Genomic DNA, 9807 nt, shown 5'->3' with positions numbered 1-9807 from the left:
GTCATACCCCTATTTCCCACAGCAAATCCCTCAGCAGCAATCTGTCACCTCCACATCATTAATCACTTGTGGCAATTGTAGTCAGTAGTAGAGGGAGAATTTTTACCCCAAATAAGAAGTGAGAGGTAAACACCCAAGTGATCTTCTGGCTTCTGCCCCATCAGGTAGTCAGGCAGCAGGGAGCTCCTGTGCAGATACCCATGCCATCTTCCTGCCTCCAGCTCACAGAAGCACTCAGACAAGGAGAACTTCTGGAAGAGGCCAATTTCAATTTAAAGATATTGCTCTGGTATGGAAAGAGCAACTTATCCTGGAACTCCAGCACGGCTGCTCCCCAAGTCACAAACTTGCCTGACGGCTCAGTGTTGTAGAGGCAGACAGAACTGTGTCCAGCTCAGGACAGTCTCTTACCTCTTCTCAGAGAGGCCACCCTACAGCAACCTCTCTCTTCTCCACTACCAACACCTAGCCACGATAAAACCAATACTGTGCCAACTAGGAATACACGCTCAGCCTTGCTCCTGGCTGTACCTACTAATGGGTGTGGCAGCAAACAGACCAGGACTGCCTGCTCCTCCACACCCACCCGTCTGCCTTGCTGAGGGTCGCTTTGGGAGTGCTGGCTCCTGAGGTCTCCTAAGGCAGCAAAGGAGAAAGAAGGTTATAGTGACAGAGAGAAGGGTCTGAGGGTGCGGGAGAGGCACGGCCACAGGTGTGCAGAGACATGGAGCAGTGCAGGCTCCTCTCTGGAGGAGCGGGAGGCAGCACTGCCCACAGGTGCATTGGCAGTGTAGTGGTGAGCACAACTGCCTTGCAAGCAGCTGACACGGCTTCGGTTCCTGGGCAATGCAGACAAACATAACTTCAGCCTGGCTCCAGGGTGGGTGCCTTGCATCTTCTGCAGGCAGGCTTCTCCTGCTCACAAAAAGCCAAGCTTTGCCCTGGGTTCCAAGCCAGTCCCCTCGCCTCCCTGCACCCTTGAGACCAAATGAGACTAGTTTGCTCTGCCTGTTGGAGGATTTTACACTGGGCTTCTCACTGCAGTGTTGGTACAGGGGCCAGGAGAGAGGCATTTTTCTCCTGGAACTGCTCTTGCTGCTACCTGCAACAGGTAGGAAAAGCATGCTGCTGTGGCAGGGAACAAATGGAGAGCAATAATGCCTGGGTGGCCGTCAAGGGACACATTGATGCCAGGTGTGCAATTTGAGTGTGCGGTGGGAGGAGGCCTGTTCTTGATGTGATGGCTCAAAGGCCTGTCTGATCCGAAGTCACCCTGGAGGTGTTGACCTACACGTCCAGGCTCCAGCAACGCAGAGGCATCCTGAAGTTTACTGGAACAGGATGTAACAACGTTCCTGGTAACTAAGGAGTAAAACACCCTCATAGCTCTTGCATCTTATGGCCTGTGGGCCAAGGGAAACACAAGGAGCCTCTCTCAACTAGACACTCTACTAGAAGTGGGGGAAGCCACTCAAGTCTCTCATTACGTTGCTTAAAGAAGAAAGCAACGTTCTTTGTTGTGCTGACAGTCAAAAGCTGATCTGGGCAGTGGGGTTGTATGTGGGGTTGGTGTTGCCACAGTATCTACAGACTCCACTCTGTCATCAGCAGTGTAACAAGTAGGTGGAGTTACGAAGAGGGGGATCATGATTGCACATGCTGAGTTCCCTATTGCAGTGCCCACCCTAACCCTACCTTGCCTTCATGTTAGTGAAGTTTGTGAACAACTCTTGAGAGGACTGAGACGTTAGCTGAAAGGTCTGTGGTAACATTCAGGTCTGACCAATTGGGACACTGGTCTTTGACACCCCCCCGCAGTAACGCGTGGTTACTGTGGGTGACATTTCTGTTATTTCCATTGTTTCTTGCCCTCCCGCTGAGCACCACTGGCAAGAGGATGGCTCTCACTTCTTTATCCCACCTCTCCGCCTTCCTACCTGACATGTTGGGAGACGCCGATAAGGTGCCACCTCAGTCTTCCCTTCCCCAGGCTAACCAAGCCCAGCTCGCCCAGCCTGTCCTTGTATGACAGATGAGCCAAGTCCTTAAGCACCTCAGTGTCCCTTTGGCAGGGCTGGCAGAGCCCCTAGCTGTGCAGAAGTGGGAATCAGCCACATGATGACACTGGGGGAGTTCCTGTAAGGGCACGTAGCATGCAGACATCAAGGTCTTCTGAAGAGGAAAGCAGAAGGCTTTCCACTGGCTGCTGGGAACAGATTAGTCCAAGAGAGAAAGCAGAAGCAACAGCATTCAGTCAGGGGAAGCCGTGCACCTGCCCCAAAGTACATGCATCAGGAGGAGCAATGACTGCGGAGAGGTTTTGGTGGTGTAGCGTTGAGCAGAGGAAAAGCCTCGTCCGGGAGACTAAACAGCAGCACTGGATATTCCTTTGTGCTTGGCTGCATGCTTGCATGCAGGAGGCCTTGCTTTACTGCTGAGCAGCTTAGGCGCTTTTTGCCTCCAAAACACCTGTGAGCAGCAAGCTGCACCACCAAAAGGAAAGGAGGCAGAAACCTGACCTCCAAATGCCAGGACTCTGGCTGAGATTCAGGCCCAGAAAGGCAACTTGTCCTTGCCAGTTTCTGAAGGCACCCTGCACAATGCAGCTGAGCACATGTGTCCATTTTTTCCTGCCGCCTCAGGCCGTGTTGTCATCTCAGCCCCGTTCATAAGCCTGCTTCTGTCCTCTGCCAGGGGTTCCTCAGGGCAGGCAGTGAAAAGTCACTGCTTCCTGACCATACATGCAAGACGTGCTGAGTACACTGGCAGAAGAAACGAGATCAGCTCTTGAATGCTTTCAGTGGTGGGACTCCAGGCTGACCCCAAGAGGGATCACAGGGCCATGGTGACAAGGTTAGAGACTCACGCTCTGTATCTGTGAAGTTTTCGCTCTTACTTTTGCCTGCTTACTTATTTTTAGTACTCCGGTAACAGTTCAGGGAGATGTATCCACAACTGGCAGTAAGATGGGCACAGAACACAGTGCTCTTGCTTGCAGAGCGGGTGGCTACCTGAAGGAGGAGGAGGAAGACAAACCAGCACGAGTCTCCAGCTATGCTGCACAAAGTCTTTAATGAGAAGGAGCAAGTGCAGTGGCACAGAACAGAGACCAAGAAAGACGGCGACAGGGTACAGGGAGGCACAGAGAACGGCCCATTACCCTAGGAGGACAATCTCCACTCAAAGCACTGGCCTTTCCCCATTCTGCTGTACCTGGTGGCAATCCCAGCCCACCGAGAGCAGCCCCTAACTCCAGCACCCTCCCCCCGTCAGCAGGAGGTTCAGCAAAGCAGAAGAGAACGAGCCCTTTCTCGAGGAGCTCAGAGCAAAGCAGAGCCAGGGGAGGCACGGCGAGGCCTGCCGTGCAGCGAGGAGCAGCGGGCACAGGTCCCTCCTGCCGGGTGGGATGAGGACACCCATGCCGTCTGCAAGCCGGAGCTACGCTCCTGCTGCTGCAGAGTCCTCATCTTCCCTCCCGCTCCACAGGGGATGATCCGGCAGGTTCAGCAGTTCAGACCGCAGCGGGGGGGAGGCAGACAGAGCCCAGACCCCCCCAGACCAAGGGAGCCTCCAGAAGAGATGGGGACCCCCCCGGCGCTGAGGGAGCTCCCAACAGCAGCTGACAGAGAGGATCCCACGGCTGTGCTCTGAGGGAAAGAGGTGAGGATGGGGCCCGGCAGGGTCACCACCACCGGCGAGGCCTCGATGAAGACATTCGAGTCAGCGCAGCGGGCGACACAGGGCTCACTGCAGCTGCTTGCAAGTGGGGTTGGGCCACAGGAGCCGCAGGGGCGTGGGGGACAGGGCCTGAAGCAAGACATCTCTCGGAGAGGGAGGCAAAGCTGAAACACAGAGCAGAGGGGAAAAAGGAACCCCGTTATCAGCCAGTCTATCATTTCTGCAGCGCTCTCTGCAGGTACACCTTCCTGCCCTCCATCTCCCTTTCTAGCTCCATGTCCAGAAAGGGCCTCCAGATGAGCTTGCCAGCACACACAGGGCGTGACAGCTCACTTCCAAGGTTACATTTGAAGGCCTGGGAGCACCGATGTGCCTTACTGGTTGCTGATTCCACCAGGACCTCCTCCTGCATTTCCTGGTGCAGCAGCATGAGTGAAGGTGGATGCGGTTATCCCAGCACAAACAGGCTGGAGTGAACAGGTGTCTCAGAAATCCCCTCTGAAAAACACACACTGTGCCTACAGCTCCCACGGCCCTCATCGTGCCTTCCAAGCTGCACAGCACAGGAAGGCTGTCCCACTTGTGGGAAAGGAGCCAGCACAGTGGGTTTCAAGCCCCTGTGGAAAGAGTGATCACAGCCCACCCCCAGCGCAAGCACTGCTGCATTGAAGAAGGCACTGGATGCACTTGGCCATTTGGTTAGAGTCCATCTGCTAAAGGCGCAAATTCTGTTGGGCACACCTCCCTGCATCTGTGCCCCATCGATCCCCTTCTGCTCTTCCCACCTATCCCCGGCCACCACCATCGAAAGGGAAAGAGGTGTGAGCCCTTGAACATTTCCATTGCAGGTACAAGCTGTGGCAGCCTAAGTATTAACCTGAGTATTCACCATGACAGCAGTTCAGCCCATAAATCAGACTCAGGCTTACCTGGTTCCTCAAGGAAAGGGAGGCAAGAGTGGAGGATGCAGAGCTTGGAGCAGCACAGTCTTTTATGGGATGTCCTAGAGCCCCATGGGGCCACACACATTCTTTGCTCATGAAGCATCTGAACAGCTAGAAGCTGCTGCTTGCCAAGGCCTCACTGATGATTAAGCCCTTGCCTCTTTCATCTAAAATATTTTATTCCCATTCATACCACCTAGGATCATAGATTGAATCACAGAATGTTTTTGTTTGGAAGTGACCTTAAAGATCATGCAGTTCCAGCCCTCGTGTCATGGGCAGGGACACCTTGGACAGGATCAGGTGGCTCAAAACTGCATCCAACCTGGCCTTGAACACTTCCAGGGAGGGGACATCCAGAACTTCTCTGGAAACCTGTTGCAGTGCCTCATCAGCCTCACAGTGAAGAATTTCTTTGTAAAGTCTACACTCAGCCTACACTCTTTCTTTACCCCTTGTCCTATGACTACTGTTCCTGATAAAAAGCTCCTCCCCACCTTTCCTGTAGGCCTTTTTTAAGTACTGGGAGGCTGCTAGGAGTTTTCTCTTCTCCAGGCTCAACAACACCAACTCACTCTGCCTCTTCTCATAGGGAAGGTGCTCCAGCCTCCTGATCATGTGGTACAGTGTTGAACGCTTCACACAGGTCCAGATAGATGACATCAGTTGGTCTTCCCTTATATATTAACTCTCTAACCATGCTGTAGAAGGCCACTAAGTTTGTCAGGAACCATTTGCGCTTGGTGAAGCCATGTTAGCTCTCACTGATAAACTCTTGGTTTTCCCTGTGCCTTAGCATAGTTTCCAGAAGGTTCTGCTCCGTGACCTTGCTGCGCACAGAGTTGAGACTGATTGGACCTGTGGTTCCCCTGGTCTTCCTTTTCTCACTTTTCAAACATGGGGGGTATTTTTGCCCTCTTCCGGTCCCCGGGAATTTCACCAGTTGCCACAACTTTTCTAATTTGATGCATAGTGGCTTAGCAACTTCTTCTGCCAGTTCCCTCAGGTCCTGCGGATGCATCTCATCAGGTCCATGGACCTGTGCACATTCAGATTCCTTAGATGGTCTCAGACCTGATCTTCTCCTATGGTGCGTGGTACTTCATTCTTCCAGGGCCTGCCTTTGGATTCTGTGGATTGGGCAGCACGGCTAGTGCGCTTGCCAGTGAAGTTTAAGGCAAAAAATTTATGGAGTACCTCTGCTTTCTCCATGTTGGTTGTAGCAAGGTCTCCCATTTCGCTCATTGGGGGAATGCAGTTGCTTTTCTTTTCTTTTGCTGTCCTACATACCTGAAGAAACCCTTCTTGTTATTTTCCACAGCCCTAAAAAGAAATGGAAAAGAAAAAAAGTCTTTCAATGTCTCCCAGCTCTAGTTCGCTCCTTTATCTCTGAGGGCAGTTTCCCAAGGGATCCCATGCACTAGCACCCTGAACAGCCACAGGTTTACCTTCCTGAGGTTTAGGGTCCTGCCTTTAATTTTTACGCATCCTGCACCCCTCAAGATTGAGAATTCCATCAGGGCATGATTGCTGTAGCCCAGGCTACCACAGGCCTTCACCTCTCTGGTAAGTTCTTCCGCCCTAGTAAAAAAAAAGTCCAGCAGTGCCTCTCCTCTGGTTGGGCTCTCCCTCCCCTATACTAGGAGCTGTCCTCAATGGTTTCCAGTAGTTTCCTGGACTGCTTGCAGTTCACTGCACCCATTTGCGAGCAGGTGTGTGAATAGTTGAGGATCAGGATCAGAGCCTGTGAGCATGGTGCCTGCTAATATCGGAACAATATACCTATGTCCCAGGTTCACGAGGCCAGTTATCTGCAAAGTCTCAGGGTAGTGTGCAGGGAGATCTGAAGGGGGTTTGCGTCACATGTATTGCCTTTGTCACATTGCCTTCTTCGTTTTGAGCATGGCCACAAGCCGTGGTGAAATTGAGCCATGAAGGCCACCTCAAGTCAGCTCTCAAGTGCTCTAAGTGCAGGCATTAAGGCTAACCCTGAGAGACTCTTCTCCAATGGGTCAACGTAAACACAGAAAAGACTGTGGGTAGGTTCAGGCAGAAGGTCAAGACTGCACAATCCCACATGGAAGAAGAAATGCACCTCTCCAGGGATTAGCCAAAGCTCAACGGCAAAGAAAGACCCTTGTGGGCTACAGGGAAGCCCCTTGCGGGTCAGGAGTGAGGGCCGTGAAGACCTTGTTTATGCTCATCAGGCTCTAGCACAGACTGGTTTGTGCTCAAAGACATGCCTGTGTTCTTCCCTGAAAGAGACCCACACCCAAATGGAGCTGTTTTCATCAGCAAGGGCATCCCCCGAGGCCAGAGGCCTGGATGGGCTGCTTTTGAGGAGAGGCAGAGGGCAGGGAGCCAAAACCTCACGGCTCTTTTTCCTGGGTCAGGGCTGAGGTGGCCCATTCCACACATTTCAGACTACAAAGGGCCATCGGATCAGTCTCCCAGAACACCTGGGAGTCATCGTGATGTGGAAGAGTTGGGAAAACCCCTGAACTCCAGGCAAACAAGAGTCACCCTTCTGTGGACTTCAGTGGACACTCTGCCCCGGCATGAGTGTCATGAAGGACAACTCAAGCCAGCTCACAAGTGCTTTCAGTTCAGGATCTGGGCCTAACAGTGAGAGACAGCTCTCCTTGTGAGTCGGTGTAGGCACACAGGAGACAGAGAGGTAAGAGGCTCACATTTCCAGTGATGTGCCAAGGCTCAATGGCAAGGAAGGACCGTTGTGGGCTGGAGGGCCGTGGGAACCTTGCTTAAGCTCATCAAGCTCTGCCACAGCCTGGTTTTTTCTGCCCACGAGCCCAGGGAATGAAGATAGATTCATAAGAATGAAGAGTAGACCAGAGGGTCAAGAAAGTCTCTTTCAAGTGACATACCCGTGGGATCTCCATTGCCATGTCTCTTGACGATGTGAACAGGCCCTCATGCTTCTTCAACTAGAGGTCTGGTTTCAGCTTGGGAAGTGGAGAACCTCTTGGAAAAGGGCAAATCCAGGTACAGCAGGATGATCAGAGATGCCTGTGTTCTTCTCTGAAAGAAACCCACACCCAAATTGACCTATTTTGATCAGCAGGACATCCCAGAGGTCAAAGGCCTGGGTGGCTTGCTTTTGTGGCGAGGTGCAGGGCAGGGAGCCAGAAGCTCATGGCTCTTTTTCCTGTCTCGGGACTGAAGTGGCCCATTCCATGCATTTCAGGCTACAAAGGGCCATCGGATCAGTCTCCCAGAGCACCTGGGAGTCATCGTGATGTGGAAGAGTTGGGAAAAACCCTGAACTCCAGGCAAACAGGAGTCACCCTGCTGTGGACTTCAGTGGACACTCTGCCCTGGCCTCAGGCATGCCAGGGATAACAGAGCTCTTAGGCTTATTCCTTTGAAAAATCCTGCTTTCCTCCAGGCTGTTTCCACACATTTTAGCACTACTTTTAGATTAACTGGTGTTTCTCTTCAATGCTATGCTCCTGCTGCCTTCCATAGCATTTGTCTTTTGTTGTCTGTGCAAGGGCCTATGAGACTCAGTGCACCACAGAATAACGCAGGTTGGAAGGGACTTCTGGAGGTCCTCTGGACTGACCTCCTGCTCTGAGCCAACCAAACTTCCCAGTTACCTGAGCAGGCTCCAGGCCTCGTTCCATTGACTTCTGAATACTGTCACTTTTGGAGAAGTCACTGTCTCTTGGCAGTTCTTCCAAGGCTGCACTGTGCCTTCTTTCACTTCTTTTGCCAATAGGACAGCTGGCATTAGCCTTGTTGCATCTTGTGAGTAATGTGGGTCTTCGCAACTAGTCAGTCATGTTTGTTGTACCTGAATGTTTGAAGGGTGTAAGCATCCCATGTAAAGCTGTGTTTAAAGTGCCACTGATTTTGCTGGGACATCTCATGCACATGGATACATATTTACTATTGTAATTCTATACTCTGCATCCTAGCCTCTCTCCTTGCTCAGCACGGGCCAGTTGCAAATTTTTGTGACACATTCTCTGTTCCTTGGCTAAAATCGGCTTTGTGTAGCTACTGGTTTTGGTGGATGATGATTGCTTTGGTGAATCTCCATGCTAGCTGGCCCCAAGTGGGTCATACCCCTATTTCCCACAGCAAATCCCTCAGCAGCAATCTGTCACCTCCACATCATTAATCACTTGTGGCAATTGTAGTCAGTAGTAGAGGGAGAATTTTTACCCCAAATAAGAAGTGAGAGGTAAACACCCAAGTGATCTTCTGGCTTCTGCCCCATCAGGTAGTCAGGCAGCAGGGAGCTCCTGTGCAGATACCCATGCCATCTTCCTGCCTCCAGCTCACAGAAGCACTCAGACAAGGAGAACTTCTGGAAGAGGCCAATTTCAATTTAAAGATATTGCTCTGGTATGGAAAGAGCAACTTATCCTGGAACTCCAGCACGGCTGCTCCCCAAGTCACAAACTTGCCTGACGGCTCAGTGTTGTAGAGGCAGACAGAACTGTGTCCAGCTCAGGACAGTCTCTTACCTCTTCTCAGAGAGGCCACCCTACAGCAACCTCTCTCTTCTCCACTACCAACACCTAGCCACGATAAAACCAATACTGTGCCAACTAGGAATACACGCTCAGCCTTGCTCCTGGCTGTACCTACTAATGGGTGTGGCAGCAAACAGACCAGGACTGCCTGCTCCTCCACACCCACCCGTCTGCCTTGCTGAGGGTCGCTTTGGGAGTGCTGGCTCCTGAGGTCTCCTAAGGCAGCAAAGGAGAAAGAAGGTTATAGTGACAGAGAGAAGGGTCTGAGGGTGCGGGAGAGGCACGGCCACAGGTGTGCAGAGACATGGAGCAGTGCAGGCTCCTCTCTGGAGGAGCGGGAGGCAGCACTGCCCACAGGTGCATTGGCAGTGTAGTGGTGAGCACAACTGCCTTGCAAGCAGCTGACACGGCTTCGGTTCCTGGGCAATGCAGACAAACATAACTTCAGCCTGGCTCCAGGGTGGGTGCCTTGCATCTTCTGCAGGCAGGCTTCTCCTGCTCACAAAAAGCCAAGCTTTGCCCTGGGTTCCAAGCCAGTCCCCTCGCCTCCCTGCACCCTTGAGACCAAATGAGACTAGTTTGCTCTGCCTGTTGGAGGATTTTACACTGGGCTTCTCACTGCAGTGTTGGTACAGGGGCCAGGAGAGAGGCATTTTTCTCCTGGAACTGCTCTTGCTGCTACC

The sequence above is a fragment of the Leptosomus discolor genome, chromosome 11 (assembly GCF_034619465.1).
Source record: "Leptosomus discolor isolate bLepDis1 chromosome 11, bLepDis1.hap2, whole genome shotgun sequence".
NCBI lineage: Eukaryota > Metazoa > Chordata > Aves > Leptosomiformes > Leptosomidae > Leptosomus > Leptosomus discolor.
Note: the sequence above shows the minus strand (reverse complement) of the source record.